The sequence below is a fragment of the Azolla caroliniana genome, unplaced genomic scaffold (genome assembly GCF_043228905.1).
Source record: "Azolla caroliniana isolate FFs.n. ecotype wild unplaced genomic scaffold, voAzoCaro1.0.p SCAF_343, whole genome shotgun sequence".
In the NCBI taxonomy this organism is placed as follows: domain Eukaryota; kingdom Viridiplantae; phylum Streptophyta; class Polypodiopsida; order Salviniales; family Salviniaceae; genus Azolla; species Azolla caroliniana.
This window is the reverse complement of record NW_028230778.1, coordinates 1-21,991: the sequence shown is the minus strand read 5'-3', so window position 1 is coordinate 21,991 and position 21,991 is coordinate 1. Positions and strand designations below refer to the sequence as shown.

Sequence of the window (21,991 nt, the reverse complement as noted above, 5' to 3'; positions counted from 1 at the left end):
TAAGACGTCGCATGCGCGATACTCTTCATTTGGTTAGAGTAGAATGCGCGTATTCGAGATTCAACGATGCAAATTTACGTACGAGTGGAAGAACCTAGCGGCCGGTATCATGAGACGAGAACGGTATCTACACATCGGAGATTGACAGTTTGAGACGAAAACTCTTCTCGAAGGTCATTTGTATGGTTCATGCATGCTTTTCTATGGATTGCATTGCATGCGTCACACCGCATACCTTTATCCGATAAACCCATTTAAGCGCATCTCCGTAATGTGGCGAGTAATAGAATGGTAAGGTAAGTGACAAGAGATCCCATGAAAAATACGATGATCAAGAAATATGATGAGAAATGAGAGATCCTATCCGATCACGTGCGAGATCTTCATTCCTTTCACGTTTCGATGAATGGTCGAAGATCCTATGGCCTAATGGATAAGGCGTTGGTCTTCGAAACCAAAGATTCTAGGTTCGACCCCTAGTAGGATCGGTTTAGAATCGTGACCCTAGTGTACGTCGACATCAAGAACACGACGACCAAGGATCATTCACGGAGTCATAATGCGCATCCGTCTCGACCGTCTAGAAAATGCGCGGATCTTGTATCCGCTGTTTTGGCTTAATGGATGCATTCATTTACGAGGATGATGATGTTTAATAGGTAAAAGAAATGGAACGGTTTATCCGGCACAAATTCCTCATCAAAAGTGCATCGCATGTCCATCGCGATCCTCAATGGAAGTACATTTTCCAATGGAAAACCGAAGATCCTATGGCCCAATGGATAAGGCGCTGGTCTACGAAACCAGAGATTCTAGGTTCGATCCCTGGTAGGATCGATTAGGATTAGGTTCCGCTTCTCGAGAATCGGAATACAACGAGACTGTTGCGCAATCAATACATGCGTGGATCCCTTGGGGAAGGGATAACATCGCGTATTTGAACGTAATCATCGATCACGACGATGCCGTTCACATATTTCTGATGCGCATTCGCTCGAGGGAACATATGAACAATGCCTTTCTTGCTTACGCTCGCCGTGCTCCTGTCTGGCCTGGTTTGAATACAAGCGAGTAGACGCAAGAATGTGATGACGCCCAGTCGTTGTATGATGTGTATTTGGACGTGGTCCTCAACAAGGATGACGTCGTTTGAAATTTAGAAACAATCTACACGAAGGCCACCGCTAAGACGTCGCATGCGCGATACTCTTCATTTGGTTAGAGTAGAATGCGCGTATTCGAGATTCAACGATGCAAATTTACGTACGAGTGGAAGAACCTAGCGGCCGGTATCATGAGACGAGAACGGTATCTACACATCGGAGATTGACAGTTTGAGACGAAAACTCTTCTCGAAGGTCATTTGTATGGTTCATGCATGCTTTTCTATGGATTGCATTGCATGCGTCACACCGCATACCTTTATCCGATAAACCCATTTAAGCGCATCTCCGTAATGTGGCGAGTAATAGAATGGTAAGGTAAGTGACAAGAGATCCCATGAAAAATACGATGATCAAGAAATATGATGAGAAATGAGAGATCCTATCCGATCACGTGCGAGATCTTCATTCCTTTCACGTTTCGATGAATGGTCGAAGATCCTATGGCCTAATGGATAAGGCGTTGGTCTTCGAAACCAAAGATTCTAGGTTCGACCCCTAGTAGGATCGGTTTAGAATCGTGACCCTAGTGTACGTCGACATCAAGAACACGACGACCAAGGATCATTCACGGAGTCATAATGCGCATCCGTCTCGACCGTCTAGAAAATGCGCGGATCTTGTATCCGCTGTTTTGGCTTAATGGATGCATTCATTTACGAGGATGATGATGTTTAATAGGTAAGAGAAATGGAACGGTTTATCCGGCGCAAATTCCTCATCAAAAGTGCATCGCATGTCCATCGCGATCCTCAATGGAAGTACATTTTCCAATGGAAAACCGAAGATCCTATGGCCCAATGGATAAGGCGCTGGTCTACGAAACCAGAGATTCTAGGTTCGATCCCTGGTAGGATCGATTAGGATCAGGTTCCGCTTCTCGAGAATCGGAATACAACGAGACTGTTGCGCAATCAATACATGCGTGGATCCCTTGGGGAAGGGATAACATCGCGTATTTGAACGTAATCATCGATCACGACGATGCCGTTCACATATTTCTGATGCGCATTCGCTCGAGGGAACATATGAACAATGCCTTTCTTGCTTACGCTCGCCGTGCTCCTGTCTGGCCTGGTTTGAATACAAGCGAGTAGACGCAAGAATGTGATGACGCCCAGTCGTTGTATGATGTGTATTTGGACGTGGTCCTCAACAAGGATGACGTCGTTTGAAATTTAGAAACAATCTACACGAAGGCCACCGCTAAGACGTCGCATGCGCGATACTCTTCATTTGGTTAGAGTAGAATGCGCGTATTCGAGATTCAACGATGCAAATTTACGTACGAGTGGAAGAACCTAGCGGCCGGTATCATGAGACGGGAACGGTATCTACACATCGGAGATTGACAGTTTGAGACGAAAACTCTTCTCGAAGGTCATTTGTATGGTTCATGCATGCTTTTCTATGGATTGCATTGCATGCGTCACACCGCATACCTTTATCCGATAAACCCATTTAAGCGCATCTCCGTAATGTGGCGAGTAATAGAATGGTAAGGTAAGTGACAAGAGATCCCATGAAAAATACGATGATCAAGAAATATGATGAGAAATGAGAGATCCTATCCGATCACGTGCGAGATCTTCATTCCTTTCACGTTTCGATGAATGGTCGAAGATCCTATGGCCTAATGGATAAGGCGTCGGTCTTCGAAACCAAAGATTCTAGGTTCGACCCCTAGTAGGATCGGTTTAGAATCGTGACCCTAGTGTACGTCGACATCAAGAACACGACGACCAAGGATCATTCACGGAGTCATAATGCGCATCCGTCTCGACCGTCTAGAAAATGCGCGGATCTTGTATCCGCTGTTTTGGCTTAATGGATGCATTCATTTACGAGGATGATGATGTTTAATAGGTAAAAGAAATGGAACGGTTTATCCGGCGCAAATTCCTCATCAAAAGTGCATCGCATGTCCATCGCGATCCTCAATGGAAGTACATTTTCCAATGGAAAACCGAAGATCCTATGGCCCAATGGATAAGGCGCTGGTCTACGAAACCAGAGATTCTAGGTTCGATCCCTGGTAGGATCGATGAGGATGAGGTTCCGCTTCTCGAGAATCGGAATACAACGAGACTGTTGCGCAATCAATACATGCGTGGATCCCTTGGGGAAGGGATAACATCGCGTATTTGAACGTAATCATCGATCACGACGATGCCGTTCACATATTTCTGATGCGCATTCGCTCGAGGGAACATATGAACAATGCCTTTCTTGCTTACGCTCGCCGTGCTCCTGTCTGGCCTGGTTTGAATACAAGCGAGTAGACGCAAGAATGTGATGACGCCCAGTCGTTGTATGATGTGTATTTGGACGTGGTCCTCAACAAGGATGACGTCGTTTGAAATTTAGAAACAATCTACACGAAGGCCACCGCTAAGACGTCGCATGCGCGATACTCTTCATTTGGTTAGAGTAGAATGCGCGTATTCGAGATTCAACGATGCAAATTTACGTACGAGTGGAAGAACCTAGCGGCCGGTATCATGAGACGAGAACGGTATCTACACATCGGAGATTGACAGTTTGAGACGAAAACTCTTCTCGAAGGTCATTTGTATGGTTCATGCATGCTTTTCTATGGATTGCATTGCATGCGTCACACCGCATACCTTTATCCGATAAACCCATTTAAGCGCATCTCCGTAATGTGGCGAGTAATAGAATGGTAAGGTAAGTGACAAGAGATCCCATGAAAAATACGATGATCAAGAAATATGATGAGAAATGAGAGATCCTATCCGATCACGTGCGAGATCTTCATTCCTTTCACGTTTCGATGAATGGTCGAAGATCCTATGGCCTAATGGATAAGGCGTTGGTCTTCGAAACCAAAGATTCTAGGTTCGACCCCTAGTAGGATCGGTTTAGAATCGTGACCCTAGTGTACGTCGACATCAAGAACACGACGACCAAGGATCATTCACGGAGTCATAATGCGCATCCGTCTCGACCGTCTAGAAAATGCGCGGATCTTGTATCCGCTGTTTTGGCTTAATGGATGCATTCATTTACGAGGATGATGATGTTTAATAGGTAAAAGAAATGGAACGGTTTATCCGGCACAAATTCCTCATCAAAAGTGCATCGCATGTCCATCGCGATCCTCAATGGAAGTACATTTTCCAATGGAAAACCGAAGATCCTATGGCCCAATGGATAAGGCGCTGGTCTACGAAACCAGAGATTCTAGGTTCGATCCCTGGTAGGATCGATGAGGATGAGGTTCCGCTTCTCGAGAATCGGAATACAACGAGACTGTTGCGCAATCAATACATGCGTGGATCCCTTGGGGAAGGGATAACATCGCGTATTTGAACGTAATCATCGATCACGACGATGCCGTTCACATATTTCTGATGCGCATTCGCTCGAGGGAACATATGAACAATGCCTTTCTTGCTTACGCTCGCCGTGCTCCTGTCTGGCCTGGTTTGAATACAAGCGAGTAGACGCAAGAATGTGATGACGCCCAGTCGTTGTATGATGTGTATTTGGACGTGGTCCTCAACAAGGATGACGTCGTTTGAAATTTAGAAACAATCTACACGAAGGCCACCGCTAAGACGTCGCATGCGCGATACTCTTCATTTGGTTAGAGTAGAATGCGCGTATTCGAGATTCAACGATGCAAATTTACGTACGAGTGGAAGAACCTAGCGGCCGGTATCATGAGACGAGAACGGTATCTACACATCGGAGATTGACAGTTTGAGACGAAAACTCTTCTCGAAGGTCATTTGTATGGTTCATGCATGCTTTTCTATGGATTGCATTGCATGCGTCACACCGCATACCTTTATCCGATAAACCCATTTAAGCGCATCTCCGTAATGTGGCGAGTAATAGAATGGTAAGGTAAGTGACAAGAGATCCCATGAAAAATACGATGATCAAGAAATATGATGAGAAATGAGAGATCCTATCCGATCACGTGCGAGATCTTCATTCCTTTCACGTTTCGATGAATGGTCGAAGATCCTATGGCCTAATGGATAAGGCGTTGGTCTTCGAAACCAAAGATTCTAGGTTCGACCCCTAGTAGGATCGGTTTAGAATCGTGACCCTAGTGTACGTCGACATCAAGAACACGACGACCAAGGATCATTCACGGAGTCATAATGCGCATCCGTCTCGACCGTCTAGAAAATGCGCGGATCTTGTATCCGCTGTTTTGGCTTAATGGATGCATTCATTTACGAGGATGATGATGTTTAATAGGTAAAAGAAATGGAACGGTTTATCCGGCACAAATTCCTCATCAAAAGTGCATCGCATGTCCATCGCGATCCTCAATGGAAGTACATTTTCCAATGGAAAACCGAAGATCCTATGGCCCAATGGATAAGGCGCTGGTCTACGAAACCAGAGATTCTAGGTTCGATCCCTGGTAGGATCGATTAGGATTAGGTTCCGCTTCTCGAGAATCGGAATACAACGAGACTGTTGCGCAATCAATACATGCGTGGATCCCTTGGGGAAGGGATAACATCGCGTATTTGAACGTAATCATCGATCACGACGATGTCGTTCACATATTTCTGATGCGCATTCGCTCGAGGGAACATATGAACAATGCCTTTCTTGCTTACGCTCGCCGTGCTCCTGTCTGGCCTGGTTTGAATACAAGCGAGTAGACGCAAGAATGTGATGACGCCCAGTCGTTGTATGATGTGTATTTGGACGTGGTCCTCAACAAGGATGACGTCGTTTGAAATTTAGAAACAATCTACACGAAGGCCACCGCTAAGACGTCGCATGCGCGATACTCTTCATTTGGTTAGAGTAGAATGCGCGTATTCGAGATTCAACGATGCAAATTTACGTACGAGTGGAAGAACCTAGCGGCCGGTATCATGAGACGAGAACGGTATCTACACATCGGAGATTGACAGTTTGAGACGAAAACTCTTCTCGAAGGTCATTTGTATGGTTCATGCATGCTTTTCTATGGATTGCATTGCATGCGTCACACCGCATACCTTTATCCGATAAACCCATTTAAGCGCATCTCCGTAATGTGGCGAGTAATAGAATGGTAAGGTAAGTGACAAGAGATCCCATGAAAAATACGATGATCAAGAAATATGATGAGAAATGAGAGATCCTATCCGATCACGTGCGAGATCTTCATTCCTTTCACGTTTCGATGAATGGTCGAAGATCCTATGGCCTAATGGATAAGGCGTTGGTCTTCGAAACCAAAGATTCTAGGTTCGACCCCTAGTAGGATCGGTTTAGAATCGTGACCCTAGTGTACGTCGACATCAAGAACACGACGACCAAGGATCATTCACGGAGTCATAATGCGCATCCGTCTCGACCGTCTAGAAAATGCGCGGATCTTGTATCCGCTGTTTTGGCTTAATGGATGCATTCATTTACGAGGATGATGATGTTTAATAGGTAAAAGAAATGGAACGGTTTATCCGGCACAAATTCCTCATCAAAAGTGCATCGCATGTCCATCGCGATCCTCAATGGAAGTACATTTTCCAATGGAAAACCGAAGATCCTATGGCCCAATGGATAAGGCGCTGGTCTACGAAACCAGAGATTCTAGGTTCGATCCCTGGTAGGATCGATTAGGATTAGGTTCCGCTTCTCGAGAATCGGAATACAACGAGACTGTTGCGCAATCAATACATGCGTGGATCCCTTGGGGAAGGGATAACATCGCGTATTTGAACGTAATCATCGATCACGACGATGCCGTTCACATATTTCTGATGCGCATTCGCTCGAGGGAACATATGAACAATGCCTTTCTTGCTTACGCTCGCCGTGCTCCTGTCTGGCCTGGTTTGAATACAAGCGAGTAGACGCAAGAATGTGATGACGCCCAGTCGTTGTATGATGTGTATTTGGACGTGGTCCTCAACAAGGATGACGTCGTTTGAAATTTAGAAACAATCTACACGAAGGCCACCGCTAAGACGTCGCATGCGCGATACTCTTCATTTGGTTAGAGTAGAATGCGCGTATTCGAGATTCAACGATGCAAATTTACGTACGAGTGGAAGAACCTAGCGGCCGGTATCATGAGACGAGAACGGTATCTACACATCGGAGATTGACAGTTTGAGACGAAAACTCTTCTCGAAGGTCATTTGTATGGTTCATGCATGCTTTTCTATGGATTGCATTGCATGCGTCACACCGCATACCTTTATCCGATAAACCCATTTAAGCGCATCTCCGTAATGTGGCGAGTAATAGAATGGTAAGGTAAGTGACAAGAGATCCCATGAAAAATACGATGATCAAGAAATATGATGAGAAATGAGAGATCCTATCCGATCACGTGCGAGATCTTCATTCCTTTCACGTTTCGATGAATGGTCGAAGATCCTATGGCCTAATGGATAAGGCGTTGGTCTTCGAAACCAAAGATTCTAGGTTCGACCCCTAGTAGGATCGGTTTAGAATCGTGACCCTAGTGTACGTCGACATCAAGAACACGACGACCAAGGATCATTCACGGAGTCATAATGCGCATCCGTCTCGACCGTCTAGAAAATGCGCGGATCTTGTATCCGCTGTTTTGGCTTAATGGATGCATTCATTTACGAGGATGATGATGTTTAATAGGTAAAAGAAATGGAACGGTTTATCCGGCACAAATTCCTCATCAAAAGTGCATCGCATGTCCATCGCGATCCTCAATGGAAGTACATTTTCCAATGGAAAACCGAAGATCCTATGGCCCAATGGATAAGGCGCTGGTCTACGAAACCAGAGATTCTAGGTTCGATCCCTGGTAGGATCGATTAGGATTAGGTTCCGCTTCTCGAGAATCGGAATACAACGAGACTGTTGCGCAATCAATACATGCGTGGATCCCTTGGGGAAGGGATAACATCGCGTATTTGAACGTAATCATCGATCACGACGATGCCGTTCACATATTTCTGATGCGCATTCGCTCGAGGGAACATATGAACAATGCCTTTCTTGCTTACGCTCGCCGTGCTCCTGTCTGGCCTGGTTTGAATACAAGCGAGTAGACGCAAGAATGTGATGACGCCCAGTCGTTGTATGATGTGTATTTGGACGTGGTCCTCAACAAGGATGACGTCGTTTGAAATTTAGAAACAATCTACACGAAGGCCACCGCTAAGACGTCGCATGCGCGATACTCTTCATTTGGTTAGAGTAGAATGCGCGTATTCGAGATTCAACGATGCAAATTTACGTACGAGTGGAAGAACCTAGCGGCCGGTATCATGAGACGAGAACGGTATCTACACATCGGAGATTGACAGTTTGAGACGAAAACTCTTCTCGAAGGTCATTTGTATGGTTCATGCATGCTTTTCTATGGATTGCATTGCATGCGTCACACCGCATACCTTTATCCGATAAACCCATTTAAGCGCATCTCCGTAATGTGGCGAGTAATAGAATGGTAAGGTAAGTGACAAGAGATCCCATGAAAAATACGATGATCAAGAAATATGATGAGAAATGAGAGATCCTATCCGATCACGTGCGAGATCTTCATTCCTTTCACGTTTCGATGAATGGTCGAAGATCCTATGGCCTAATGGATAAGGCGTTGGTCTTCGAAACCAAAGATTCTAGGTTCGACCCCTAGTAGGATCGGTTTAGAATCGTGACCCTAGTGTACGTCGACATCAAGAACACGACGACCAAGGATCATTCACGGAGTCATAATGCGCATCCGTCTCGACCGTCTAGAAAATGCGCGGATCTTGTATCCGCTGTTTTGGCTTAATGGATGCATTCATTTACGAGGATGATGATGTTTAATAGGTAAAAGAAATGGAACGGTTTATCCGGCACAAATTCCTCATCAAAAGTGCATCGCATGTCCATCGCGATCCTCAATGGAAGTACATTTTCCAATGGAAAACCGAAGATCCTATGGCCCAATGGATAAGGCGCTGGTCTACGAAACCAGAGATTCTAGGTTCGATCCCTGGTAGGATCGATTAGGATTAGGTTCCGCTTCTCGAGAATCGGAATACAACGAGACTGTTGCGCAATCAATACATGCGTGGATCCCTTGGGGAAGGGATAACATCGCGTATTTGAACGTAATCATCGATCACGACGATGCCGTTCACATATTTCTGATGCGCATTCGCTCGAGGGAACATATGAACAATGCCTTTCTTGCTTACGCTCGCCGTGCTCCTGTCTGGCCTGGTTTGAATACAAGCGAGTAGACGCAAGAATGTGATGACGCCCAGTCGTTGTATGATGTGTATTTGGACGTGGTCCTCAACAAGGATGACGTCGTTTGAAATTTAGAAACAATCTACACGAAGGCCACCGCTAAGACGTCGCATGCGCGATACTCTTCATTTGGTTAGAGTAGAATGCGCGTATTCGAGATTCAACGATGCAAATTTACGTACGAGTGGAAGAACCTAGCGGCCGGTATCATGAGACGAGAACGGTATCTACACATCGGAGATTGACAGTTTGAGACGAAAACTCTTCTCGAAGGTCATTTGTATGGTTCATGCATGCTTTTCTATGGATTGCATTGCATGCGTCACACCGCATACCTTTATCCGATAAACCCATTTAAGCGCATCTCCGTAATGTGGCGAGTAATAGAATGGTAAGGTAAGTGACAAGAGATCCCATGAAAAATACGATGATCAAGAAATATGATGAGAAATGAGAGATCCTATCCGATCACGTGCGAGATCTTCATTCCTTTCACGTTTCGATGAATGGTCGAAGATCCTATGGCCTAATGGATAAGGCGTTGGTCTTCGAAACCAAAGATTCTAGGTTCGACCCCTAGTAGGATCGGTTTAGAATCGTGACCCTAGTGTACGTCGACATCAAGAACACGACGACCAAGGATCATTCACGGAGTCATAATGCGCATCCGTCTCGACCGTCTAGAAAATGCGCGGATCTTGTATCCGCTGTTTTGGCTTAATGGATGCATTCATTTACGAGGATGATGATGTTTAATAGGTAAAAGAAATGGAACGGTTTATCCGGCACAAATTCCTCATCAAAAGTGCATCGCATGTCCATCGCGATCCTCAATGGAAGTACATTTTCCAATGGAAAACCGAAGATCCTATGGCCCAATGGATAAGGCGCTGGTCTACGAAACCAGAGATTCTAGGTTCGATCCCTGGTAGGATCGATTAGGATTAGGTTCCGCTTCTCGAGAATCGGAATACAACGAGACTGTTGCGCAATCAATACATGCGTGGATCCCTTGGGGAAGGGATAACATCGCGTATTTGAACGTAATCATCGATCACGACGATGCCGTTCACATATTTCTGATGCGCATTCGCTCGAGGGAACATATGAACAATGCCTTTCTTGCTTACGCTCGCCGTGCTCCTGTCTGGCCTGGTTTGAATACAAGCGAGTAGACGCAAGAATGTGATGACGCCCAGTCGTTGTATGATGTGTATTTGGACGTGGTCCTCAACAAGGATGACGTCGTTTGAAATTTAGAAACAATCTACACGAAGGCCACCGCTAAGACGTCGCATGCGCGATACTCTTCATTTGGTTAGAGTAGAATGCGCGTATTCGAGATTCAACGATGCAAATTTACGTACGAGTGGAAGAACCTAGCGGCCGGTATCATGAGACGAGAACAGTATCTACACATCGGAGATTGACAGTTTGAGACGAAAACTCTTCTCGAAGGTCATTTGTATGGTTCATGCATGCTTTTCTATGGATTGCATTGCATGCGTCACACCGCATACCTTTATCCGATAAACCCATTTAAGCGCATCTCCGTAATGTGGCGAGTAATAGAATGGTAAGGTAAGTGACAAGAGATCCCATGAAAAATACGATGATCAAGAAATATGATGAGAAATGAGAGATCCTATCCGATCACGTGCGAGATCTTCATTCCTTTCACGTTTCGATGAATGGTCGAAGATCCTATGGCCTAATGGATAAGGCGTTGGTCTTCGAAACCAAAGATTCTAGGTTCGACCCCTAGTAGGATCGGTTTAGAATCGTGACCCTAGTGTACGTCGACATCAAGAACACGACGACCAAGGATCATTCACGGAGTCATAATGCGCATCCGTCTCGACCGTCTAGAAAATGCGCGGATCTTGTATCCGCTGTTTTGGCTTAATGGATGCATTCATTTACGAGGATGATGATGTTTAATAGGTAAAAGAAATGGAACGGTTTATCCGGCACAAATTCCTCATCAAAAGTGCATCGCATGTCCATCGCGATCCTCAATGGAAGTACATTTTCCAATGGAAAACCGAAGATCCTATGGCCCAATGGATAAGGCGCTGGTCTACGAAACCAGAGATTCTAGGTTCGATCCCTGGTAGGATCGATTAGGATTAGGTTCCGCTTCTCGAGAATCGGAATACAACGAGACTGTTGCGCAATCAATACATGCGTGGATCCCTTGGGGAAGGGATAACATCGCGTATTTGAACGTAATCATCGATCACGACGATGTCGTTCACATATTTCTGATGCGCATTCGCTCGAGGGAACATATGAACAATGCCTTTCTTGCTTACGCTCGCCGTGCTCCTGTCTGGCCTGGTTTGAATACAAGCGAGTAGACGCAAGAATGTGATGACGCCCAGTCGTTGTATGATGTGTATTTGGACGTGGTCCTCAACAAGGATGACGTCGTTTGAAATTTAGAAACAATCTACACGAAGGCCACCGCTAAGACGTCGCATGCGCGATACTCTTCATTTGGTTAGAGTAGAATGCGCGTATTCGAGATTCAACGATGCAAATTTACGTACGAGTGGAAGAACCTAGCGGCCGGTATCATGAGACGAGAACGGTATCTACACATCGGAGATTGACAGTTTGAGACGAAAACTCTTCTCGAAGGTCATTTGTATGGTTCATGCATGCTTTTCTATGGATTGCATTGCATGCGTCACACCGCATACCTTTATCCGATAAACCCATTTAAGCGCATCTCCGTAATGTGGCGAGTAATAGAATGGTAAGGTAAGTGACAAGAGATCCCATGAAAAATACGATGATCAAGAAATATGATGAGAAATGAGAGATCCTATCCGATCACGTGCGAGATCTTCATTCCTTTCACGTTTCGATGAATGGTCGAAGATCCTATGGCCTAATGGATAAGGCGTTGGTCTTCGAAACCAAAGATTCTAGGTTCGACCCCTAGTAGGATCGGTTTAGAATCGTGACCCTAGTGTACGTCGACATCAAGAACACGACGACCAAGGATCATTCACGGAGTCATAATGCGCATCCGTCTCGACCGTCTAGAAAATGCGCGGATCTTGTATCCGCTGTTTTGGCTTAATGGATGCATTCATTTACGAGGATGATGATGTTTAATAGGTAAAAGAAATGGAACGGTTTATCCGGCACAAATTCCTCATCAAAAGTGCATCGCATGTCCATCGCGATCCTCAATGGAAGTACATTTTCCAATGGAAAACCGAAGATCCTATGGCCCAATGGATAAGGCGCTGGTCTACGAAACCAGAGATTCTAGGTTCGATCCCTGGTAGGATCGATTAGGATTAGGTTCCGCTTCTCGAGAATCGGAATACAACGAGACTGTTGCGCAATCAATACATGCGTGGATCCCTTGGGGAAGGGATAACATCGCGTATTTGAACGTAATCATCGATCACGACGATGCCGTTCACATATTTCTGATGCGCATTCGCTCGAGGGAACATATGAACAATGCCTTTCTTGCTTACGCTCGCCGTGCTCCTGTCTGGCCTGGTTTGAATACAAGCGAGTAGACGCAAGAATGTGATGACGCCCAGTCGTTGTATGATGTGTATTTGGACGTGGTCCTCAACAAGGATGACGTCGTTTGAAATTTAGAAACAATCTACACGAAGGCCACCGCTAAGACGTCGCATGCGCGATACTCTTCATTTGGTTAGAGTAGAATGCGCGTATTCGAGATTCAACGATGCAAATTTACGTACGAGTGGAAGAACCTAGCGGCCGGTATCATGAGACGAGAACGGTATCTACACATCGGAGATTGACAGTTTGAGACGAAAACTCTTCTCGAAGGTCATTTGTATGGTTCATGCATGCTTTTCTATGGATTGCATTGCATGCGTCACACCGCATACCTTTATCCGATAAACCCATTTAAGCGCATCTCCGTAATGTGGCGAGTAATAGAATGGTAAGGTAAGTGACAAGAGATCCCATGAAAAATACGATGATCAAGAAATATGATGAGAAATGAGAGATCCTATCCGATCACGTGCGAGATCTTCATTCCTTTCACGTTTCGATGAATGGTCGAAGATCCTATGGCCTAATGGATAAGGCGTTGGTCTTCGAAACCAAAGATTCTAGGTTCGACCCCTAGTAGGATCGGTTTAGAATCGTGACCCTAGTGTACGTCGACATCAAGAACACGACGACCAAGGATCATTCACGGAGTCATAATGCGCATCCGTCTCGACCGTCTAGAAAATGCGCGGATCTTGTATCCGCTGTTTTGGCTTAATGGATGCATTCATTTACGAGGATGATGATGTTTAATAGGTAAAAGAAATGGAACGGTTTATCCGGCACAAATTCCTCATCAAAAGTGCATCGCATGTCCATCGCGATCCTCAATGGAAGTACATTTTCCAATGGAAAACCGAAGATCCTATGGCCCAATGGATAAGGCGCTGGTCTACGAAACCAGAGATTCTAGGTTCGATCCCTGGTAGGATCGATTAGGATTAGGTTCCGCTTCTCGAGAATCGGAATACAACGAGACTGTTGCGCAATCAATACATGCGTGGATCCCTTGGGGAAGGGATAACATCGCGTATTTGAACGTAATCATCGATCACGACGATGCCGTTCACATATTTCTGATGCGCATTCGCTCGAGGGAACATATGAACAATGCCTTTCTTGCTTACGCTCGCCGTGCTCCTGTCTGGCCTGGTTTGAATACAAGCGAGTAGACGCAAGAATGTGATGACGCCCAGTCGTTGTATGATGTGTATTTGGACGTGGTCCTCAACAAGGATGACGTCGTTTGAAATTTAGAAACAATCTACACGAAGGCCACCGCTAAGACGTCGCATGCGCGATACTCTTCATTTGGTTAGAGTAGAATGCGCGTATTCGAGATTCAACGATGCAAATTTACGTACGAGTGGAAGAACCTAGCGGCCGGTATCATGAGACGAGAACGGTATCTACACATCGGAGATTGACAGTTTGAGACGAAAACTCTTCTCGAAGGTCATTTGTATGGTTCATGCATGCTTTTCTATGGATTGCATTGCATGCGTCACACCGCATACCTTTATCCGATAAACCCATTTAAGCGCATCTCCGTAATGTGGCGAGTAATAGAATGGTAAGGTAAGTGACAAGAGATCCCATGAAAAATACGATGATCAAGAAATATGATGAGAAATGAGAGATCCTATCCGATCACGTGCGAGATCTTCATTCCTTTCACGTTTCGATGAATGGTCGAAGATCCTATGGCCTAATGGATAAGGCGTTGGTCTTCGAAACCAAAGATTCTAGGTTCGACCCCTAGTAGGATCGGTTTAGAATCGTGACCCTAGTGTACGTCGACATCAAGAACACGACGACCAAGGATCATTCACGGAGTCATAATGCGCATCCGTCTCGACCGTCTAGAAAATGCGCGGATCTTGTATCCGCTGTTTTGGCTTAATGGATGCATTCATTTACGAGGATGATGATGTTTAATAGGTAAAAGAAATGGAACGGTTTATCCGGCACAAATTCCTCATCAAAAGTGCATCGCATGTCCATCGCGATCCTCAATGGAAGTACATTTTCCAATGGAAAACCGAAGATCCTATGGCCCAATGGATAAGGCGCTGGTCTACGAAACCAGAGATTCTAGGTTCGATCCCTGGTAGGATCGATTAGGATTAGGTTCCGCTTCTCGAGAATCGGAATACAACGAGACTGTTGCGCAATCAATACATGCGTGGATCCCTTGGGGAAGGGATAACATCGCGTATTTGAACGTAATCATCGATCACGACGATGCCGTTCACATATTTCTGATGCGCATTCGCTCGAGGGAACATATGAACAATGCCTTTCTTGCTTACGCTCGCCGTGCTCCTGTCTGGCCTGGTTTGAATACAAGCGAGTAGACGCAAGAATGTGATGACGCCCAGTCGTTGTATGATGTGTATTTGGACGTGGTCCTCAACAAGGATGACGTCGTTTGAAATTTAGAAACAATCTACACGAAGGCCACCGCTAAGACGTCGCATGCGCGATACTCTTCATTTGGTTAGAGTAGAATGCGCGTATTCGAGATTCAACGATGCAAATTTACGTACGAGTGGAAGAACCTAGCGGCCGGTATCATGAGACGAGAACGGTATCTACACATCGGAGATTGACAGTTTGAGACGAAAACTCTTCTCGAAGGTCATTTGTATGGTTCATGCATGCTTTTCTATGGATTGCATTGCATGCGTCACACCGCATACCTTTATCCGATAAACCCATTTAAGCGCATCTCCGTAATGTGGCGAGTAATAGAATGGTAAGGTAAGTGACAAGAGATCCCATGAAAAATACGATGATCAAGAAATATGATGAGAAATGAGAGATCCTATCCGATCACGTGCGAGATCTTCATTCCTTTCACGTTTCGATGAATGGTCGAAGATCCTATGGCCTAATGGATAAGGCGTTGGTCTTCGAAACCAAAGATTCTAGGTTCGACCCCTAGTAGGATCGGTTTAGAATCGTGACCCTAGTGTACGTCGACATCAAGAACACGACGACCAAGGATCATTCACGGAGTCATAATGCGCATCCGTCTCGACCGTCTAGAAAATGCGCGGATCTTGTATCCGCTGTTTTGGCTTAATGGATGCATTCATTTACGAGGATGATGATGTTTAATAGGTAAAAGAAATGGAACGGTTTATCCGGCACAAATTCCTCATCAAAAGTGCATCGCATGTCCATCGCGATCCTCAATGGAAGTACATTTTCCAATGGAAAACCGAAGATCCTATGGCCCAATGGATAAGGCGCTGGTCTACGAAACCAGAGATTCTAGGTTCGATCCCTGGTAGGATCGATTAGGATTAGGTTCCGCTTCTCGAGAATCGGAATACAACGAGACTGTTGCGCAATCAATACATGCGTGGATCCCTTGGGGAAGGGATAACATCGCGTATTTGAACGTAATCATCGATCACGACGATGCCGTTCACATATTTCTGATGCGCATTCGCTCGAGGGAACATATGAACAATGCCTTTCTTGCTTACGCTCGCCGTGCTCCTGTCTGGCCTGGTTTGAATACAAGCGAGTAGACGCAAGAATGTGATGACGCCCAGTCGTTGTATGATGTGTATTTGGACGTGGTCCTCAACAAGGATGACGTCGTTTGAAATTTAGAAACAATCTACACGAAGGCCACCGCTAAGACGTCGCATGCGCGATACTCTTCATTTGGTTAGAGTAGAATGCGCGTATTCGAGATTCAACGATGCAAATTTACGTACGAGTGGAAGAACCTAGCGGCCGGTATCATGAGACGAGAACGGTATCTACACATCGGAGATTGACAGTTTGAGACGAAAACTCTTCTCGAAGGTCATTTGTATGGTTCATGCATGCTTTTCTATGGATTGCATTGCATGCGTCACACCGCATACCTTTATCCGATAAACCCATTTAAGCGCATCTCCGTAATGTGGCGAGTAATAGAATGGTAAGGTAAGTGACAAGAGATCCCATGAAAAATACGATGATCAAGAAATATGATGAGAAATGAGAGATCCTATCCGATCACGTGCGAGATCTTCATTCCTTTCACGTTTCGATGAATGGTCGAAGATCCTATGGCCTAATGGATAAGGCGTTGGTCTTCGAAACCAAAGATTCTAGGTTCGACCCCTAGTAGGATCGGTTTAGAATCGTGACCCTAGTGTACGTCGACATCAAGAACACGACGACCAAGGATCATTCACGGAGTCATAATGCGCATCCGTCTCGACCGTCTAGAAAATGCGCGGATCTTGTATCCGCTGTTTTGGCTTAATGGATGCATTCATTTACGAGGATGATGATGTTTAATAGGTAAAAGAAATGGAACGGTTTATCCGGCACAAATTCCTCATCAAAAGTGCATCGCATGTCCATCGCGATCCTCAATGGAAGTACATTTTCCAATGGAAAACCGAAGATCCTATGGCCCAATGGATAAGGCGCTGGTCTACGAAACCAGAGATTCTAGGTTCGATCCCTGGTAGGATCGATTAGGATTAGGTTCCGCTTCTCGAGAATCGGAATACAACGAGACTGTTGCGCAATCAATACATGCGTGGATCCCTTGGGGAAGGGATAACATCGCGTATTTGAACGTAATCATCGATCACGACGATGCCGTTCACATATTTCTGATGCGCATTCGCTCGAGGGAACATATGAACAATGCCTTTCTTGCTTACGCTCGCCGTGCTCCTGTCTGGCCTGGTTTGAATACAAGCGAGTAGACGCAAGAATGTGATGACGCCCAGTCGTTGTATGATGTGTATTTGGACGTGGTCCTCAACAAGGATGACGTCGTTTGAAATTTAGAAACAATCTACACGAAGGCCACCGCTAAGACGTCGCATGCGCGATACTCTTCATTTGGTTAGAGTAGAATGCGCGTATTCGAGATTCAACGATGCAAATTTACGTACGAGTGGAAGAACCTAGCGGCCGGTATCATGAGACGAGAACGGTATCTACACATCGGAGATTGACAGTTTGAGACGAAAACTCTTCTCGAAGGTCATTTGTATGGTTCATGCATGCTTTTCTATGGATTGCATTGCATGCGTCACACCGCATACCTTTATCCGATAAACCCATTTAAGCGCATCTCCGTAATGTGGCGAGTAATAGAATGGTAAGGTAAGTGACAAGAGATCCCATGAAAAATACGATGATCAAGAAATATGATGAGAAATGAGAGATCCTATCCGATCACGTGCGAGATCTTCATTCCTTTCACGTTTCGATGAATGGTCGAAGATCCTATGGCCTAATGGATAAGGCGTTGGTCTTCGAAACCAAAGATTCTAGGTTCGACCCCTAGTAGGATCGGTTTAGAATCGTGACCCTAGTGTACGTCGACATCAAGAACACGACGACCAAGGATCATTCACGGAGTCATAATGCGCATCCGTCTCGACCGTCTAGAAAATGCGCGGATCTTGTATCCGCTGTTTTGGCTTAATGGATGCATTCATTTACGAGGATGATGATGTTTAATAGGTAAAAGAAATGGAACGGTTTATCCGGCACAAATTCCTCATCAAAAGTGCATCGCATGTCCATCGCGATCCTCAATGGAAGTACATTTTCCAATGGAAAACCGAAGATCCTATGGCCCAATGGATAAGGCGCTGGTCTACGAAACCAGAGATTCTAGGTTCGATCCCTGGTAGGATCGATTAGGATTAGGTTCCGCTTCTCGAGAATCGGAATACAACGAGACTGTTGCGCAATCAATACATGCGTGGATCCCTTGGGGAAGGGATAACATCGCGTATTTGAACGTAATCATCGATCACGACGATGCCGTTCACATATTTCTGATGCGCATTCGCTCGAGGGAACATATGAACAATGCCTTTCTTGCTTACGCTCGCCGTGCTCCTGTCTGGCCTGGTTTGAATACAAGCGAGTAGACGCAAGAATGTGATGACGCCCAGTCGTTGTATGATGTGTATTTGGACGTGGTCCTCAACAAGGATGACGTCGTTTGAAATTTAGAAACAATCTACACGAAGGCCACCGCTAAGACGTCGCATGCGCGATACTCTTCATTTGGTTAGAGTAGAATGCGCGTATTCGAGATTCAACGATGCAAATTTACGTACGAGTGGAAGAACCTAGCGGCCGGTATCATGAGACGAGAACGGTATCTACACATCGGAGATTGACAGTTTGAGACGAAAACTCTTCTCGAAGGTCATTTGTATGGTTCATGCATGCTTTTCTATGGATTGCATTGCATGCGTCACACCGCATACCTTTATCCGATAAACCCATTTAAGCGCATCTCCGTAATGTGGCGAGTAATAGAATGGTAAGGTAAGTGACAAGAGATCCCATGAAAAATACGATGATCAAGAAATATGATGAGAAATGAGAGATCCTATCCGATCACGTGCGAGATCTTCATTCCTTTCACGTTTCGATGAATGGTCGAAGATCCTATGGCCTAATGGATAAGGCGTTGGTCTTCGAAACCAAAGATTCTAGGTTCGACCCCTAGTAGGATCGGTTTAGAATCGTGACCCTAGTGTACGTCGACATCAAGAACACGACGACCAAGGATCATTCACGGAGTCATAATGCGCATCCGTCTCGACCGTCTAGAAAATGCGCGGATCTTGTATCCGCTGTTTTGGCTTAATGGATGCATTCATTTACGAGGATGATGATGTTTAATAGGTAAAAGAAATGGAACGGTTTATCCGGCACAAATTCCTCATCAAAAGTGCATCGCATGTCCATCGCGATCCTCAATGGAAGTACATTTTCCAATGGAAAACCGAAGATCCTATGGCCCAATGGATAAGGCGCTGGTCTACGAAACCAGAGATTCTAGGTTCGATCCCTGGTAGGATCGATTAGGATTAGGTTCCGCTTCTCGAGAATCGGAATACAACGAGACTGTTGCGCAATCAATACATGCGTGGATCCCTTGGGGAAGGGATAACATCGCGTATTTGAACGTAATCATCGATCACGACGATGCCGTTCACATATTTCTGATGCGCATTCGCTCGAGGGAACATATGAACAATGCCTTTCTTGCTTACGCTCGCCGTGCTCCTGTCTGGCCTGGTTTGAATACAAGCGAGTAGACGCAAGAATGTGATGACGCCCAGTCGTTGTATGATGTGTATTTGGACGTGGTCCTCAACAAGGATGACGTCGTTTGAAATTTAGAAACAATCTACACGAAGGCCACCGCTAAGACGTCGCATGCGCGATACTCTTCATTTGGTTAGAGTAGAATGCGCGTATTCGAGATTCAACGATGCAAATTTACGTACGAGTGGAAGAACCTAGCGGCCGGTATCATGAGACGAGAACGGTATCTACACATCGGAGATTGACAGTTTGAGACGAAAACTCTTCTCGAAGGTCATTTGTATGAGTACCTCTGCGTTGATACCACTGCTCATTGCATGCGTCACACCGCATACCTTTATCCGATAAACCCATTTAAGCGCATCTCCGTAATGTGGCGAGTAATAGAATGGTAAGGTAAGTGACAAGAGATCCCATGAAAAATACGATGATCAAGAAATATGATGAGAAATGAGAGATCCTATCCGATCACGTGCGAGATCTTCATTCCTTTCACGTTTCGATGAATGGTCGAAGATCCTATGGCCTAATGGATAAGGCGTTGGTCTTCGAAACCAAAGATTCTAGGTTCGACCCCTAGTAGGATCGGTTTAGAATCGTGACCCTAGTGTACGTCGACATCAAGAACACGACGACCAAGGATCATTCACGGAGTCATAATGCGCATCCGTCTCGACCGTCTAGAAAATGCGCGGATCTTGTATCCGCTGTTTTGGCTTAATGGATGCATTCATTTACGAGGATGATGATGTTTAATAGGTAAAAGAAATGGAACGGTTTATCCGGCACAAATTCCTCATCAAAAGTGCATCGCATGTCCATCGCGATCCTCAATGGAAGTACATTTTCCAATGGAAAACCGAAGATCCTATGGCCCAATGGATAAGGCGCTGGTCTACGAAACCAGAGATTCTAGGTTCGATCCCTGGTAGGATCGATTAGGATTAGGTTCCGCTTCTCGAGAATCGGAATACAACGAGACTGTTGCGCAATCAATACATGCGTGGATCCCTTGGGGAAGGGATAACATCGCGTATTTGAACGTAATCATCGATCACGACGATGCCGTTCACATATTTCTGATGCGCATTCGCTCGAGGGAACATATGAACAATGCCTTTCTTGCTTACGCTCGCCGTGCTCCTGTCTGGCCTGGTTTGAATACAAGCGAGTAGACGCAAGAATGTGATGACGCCCAGTCGTTGTATGATGTGTATTTGGACGTGGTCCTCAACAAGGATGACGTCGTTTGAAATTTAGAAACAATCTACACGAAGGCCACCGCTAAGACGTCGCATGCGCGATACTCTTCATTTGGTTAGAGTAGAATGCGCGTATTCGAGATTCAACGATGCAAATTTACGTACGAGTGGAAGAACCTAGCGGCCGGTATCATGAGACGAGAACGGTATCTACACATCGGAGATTGACAGTTTGAGACGAAAACTCTTCTCGAAGGTCATTTGTATGGTTCATGCATGCTTTTCTATGGATTGCATTGCATGCGTCACACCGCATACCTTTATCCGATAAACCCATTTAAGCGCATCTCCGTAATGTGGCGAGTAATAGAATGGTAAGGTAAGTGACAAGAGATCCCATGAAAAATACGATGATCAAGAAATATGATGAGAAATGAGAGATCCTATCCGATCACGTGCGAGATCTTCATTCCTTTCACGTTTCGATGAATGGTCGAAGATCCTATGGCCTAATGGATAAGGCGTTGGTCTTCGAAACCAAAGATTCTAGGTTCGACCCCTAGTAGGATCGGTTTAGAATCGTGACCCTAGTGTACGTCGACATCAAGAACACGACGACCAAGGATCATTCACGGAGTCATAATGCGCATCCGTCTCGACCGTCTAGAAAATGCGCGGATCTTGTATCCGCTGTTTTGGCTTAATGGATGCATTCATTTACGAGGATGATGATGTTTAATAGGT

General features: G+C 45.3%; 18 non-coding genes across 18 annotated transcripts; all 18 read left to right on the top strand.

The window, feature by feature from the left end:
* The first annotated feature begins 415 nt into the window (after window positions 1-415).
* On the top strand, window positions 416-488 carry TRNAR-UCG (transfer RNA arginine (anticodon UCG)). Its single transcript has one exon. It is a non-coding gene; the product is annotated as a tRNA-Arg (tRNA).
* A 1,112-nt stretch (window positions 489-1,600) lies between these two features.
* On the top strand, window positions 1,601-1,673 carry TRNAR-UCG (transfer RNA arginine (anticodon UCG)). The gene has a single exon. It is a non-coding gene; the product is annotated as a tRNA-Arg (tRNA).
* Window positions 1,674-3,970: 2,297 nt separating this feature from the next.
* Window positions 3,971-4,043, top strand: TRNAR-UCG (transfer RNA arginine (anticodon UCG)). The gene has a single exon. It is a non-coding gene; the product is annotated as a tRNA-Arg (tRNA).
* A 1,112-nt stretch (window positions 4,044-5,155) lies between these two features.
* TRNAR-UCG (transfer RNA arginine (anticodon UCG)) lies at window positions 5,156-5,228 on the top strand. Its single transcript has one exon. It is a non-coding gene; the product is annotated as a tRNA-Arg (tRNA).
* A 1,112-nt stretch (window positions 5,229-6,340) lies between these two features.
* On the top strand, window positions 6,341-6,413 carry TRNAR-UCG (transfer RNA arginine (anticodon UCG)). Its single transcript has one exon. It is a non-coding gene; the product is annotated as a tRNA-Arg (tRNA).
* A 1,112-nt stretch (window positions 6,414-7,525) lies between these two features.
* TRNAR-UCG (transfer RNA arginine (anticodon UCG)) lies at window positions 7,526-7,598 on the top strand. Its single transcript has one exon. It is a non-coding gene; the product is annotated as a tRNA-Arg (tRNA).
* A 1,112-nt stretch (window positions 7,599-8,710) lies between these two features.
* Window positions 8,711-8,783, top strand: TRNAR-UCG (transfer RNA arginine (anticodon UCG)). Its single transcript has one exon. It is a non-coding gene; the product is annotated as a tRNA-Arg (tRNA).
* Window positions 8,784-9,895: 1,112 nt separating this feature from the next.
* TRNAR-UCG (transfer RNA arginine (anticodon UCG)) lies at window positions 9,896-9,968 on the top strand. Its single transcript has one exon. It is a non-coding gene; the product is annotated as a tRNA-Arg (tRNA).
* A 1,112-nt stretch (window positions 9,969-11,080) lies between these two features.
* Window positions 11,081-11,153, top strand: TRNAR-UCG (transfer RNA arginine (anticodon UCG)). Its single transcript has one exon. It is a non-coding gene; the product is annotated as a tRNA-Arg (tRNA).
* A 1,112-nt stretch (window positions 11,154-12,265) lies between these two features.
* Window positions 12,266-12,338, top strand: TRNAR-UCG (transfer RNA arginine (anticodon UCG)). The gene has a single exon. It is a non-coding gene; the product is annotated as a tRNA-Arg (tRNA).
* Window positions 12,339-13,450: 1,112 nt separating this feature from the next.
* On the top strand, window positions 13,451-13,523 carry TRNAR-UCG (transfer RNA arginine (anticodon UCG)). Its single transcript has one exon. It is a non-coding gene; the product is annotated as a tRNA-Arg (tRNA).
* Window positions 13,524-14,635: 1,112 nt separating this feature from the next.
* Window positions 14,636-14,708, top strand: TRNAR-UCG (transfer RNA arginine (anticodon UCG)). The gene has a single exon. It is a non-coding gene; the product is annotated as a tRNA-Arg (tRNA).
* Window positions 14,709-15,820: 1,112 nt separating this feature from the next.
* TRNAR-UCG (transfer RNA arginine (anticodon UCG)) lies at window positions 15,821-15,893 on the top strand. Its single transcript has one exon. It is a non-coding gene; the product is annotated as a tRNA-Arg (tRNA).
* A 1,112-nt stretch (window positions 15,894-17,005) lies between these two features.
* Window positions 17,006-17,078, top strand: TRNAR-UCG (transfer RNA arginine (anticodon UCG)). Its single transcript has one exon. It is a non-coding gene; the product is annotated as a tRNA-Arg (tRNA).
* A 1,112-nt stretch (window positions 17,079-18,190) lies between these two features.
* Window positions 18,191-18,263, top strand: TRNAR-UCG (transfer RNA arginine (anticodon UCG)). Its single transcript has one exon. It is a non-coding gene; the product is annotated as a tRNA-Arg (tRNA).
* A 1,112-nt stretch (window positions 18,264-19,375) lies between these two features.
* Window positions 19,376-19,448, top strand: TRNAR-UCG (transfer RNA arginine (anticodon UCG)). The gene has a single exon. It is a non-coding gene; the product is annotated as a tRNA-Arg (tRNA).
* A 1,112-nt stretch (window positions 19,449-20,560) lies between these two features.
* On the top strand, window positions 20,561-20,633 carry TRNAR-UCG (transfer RNA arginine (anticodon UCG)). The gene has a single exon. It is a non-coding gene; the product is annotated as a tRNA-Arg (tRNA).
* A 1,112-nt stretch (window positions 20,634-21,745) lies between these two features.
* Window positions 21,746-21,818, top strand: TRNAR-UCG (transfer RNA arginine (anticodon UCG)). The gene has a single exon. It is a non-coding gene; the product is annotated as a tRNA-Arg (tRNA).
* The last annotated feature ends 173 nt before the right edge of the window (window positions 21,819-21,991 follow it).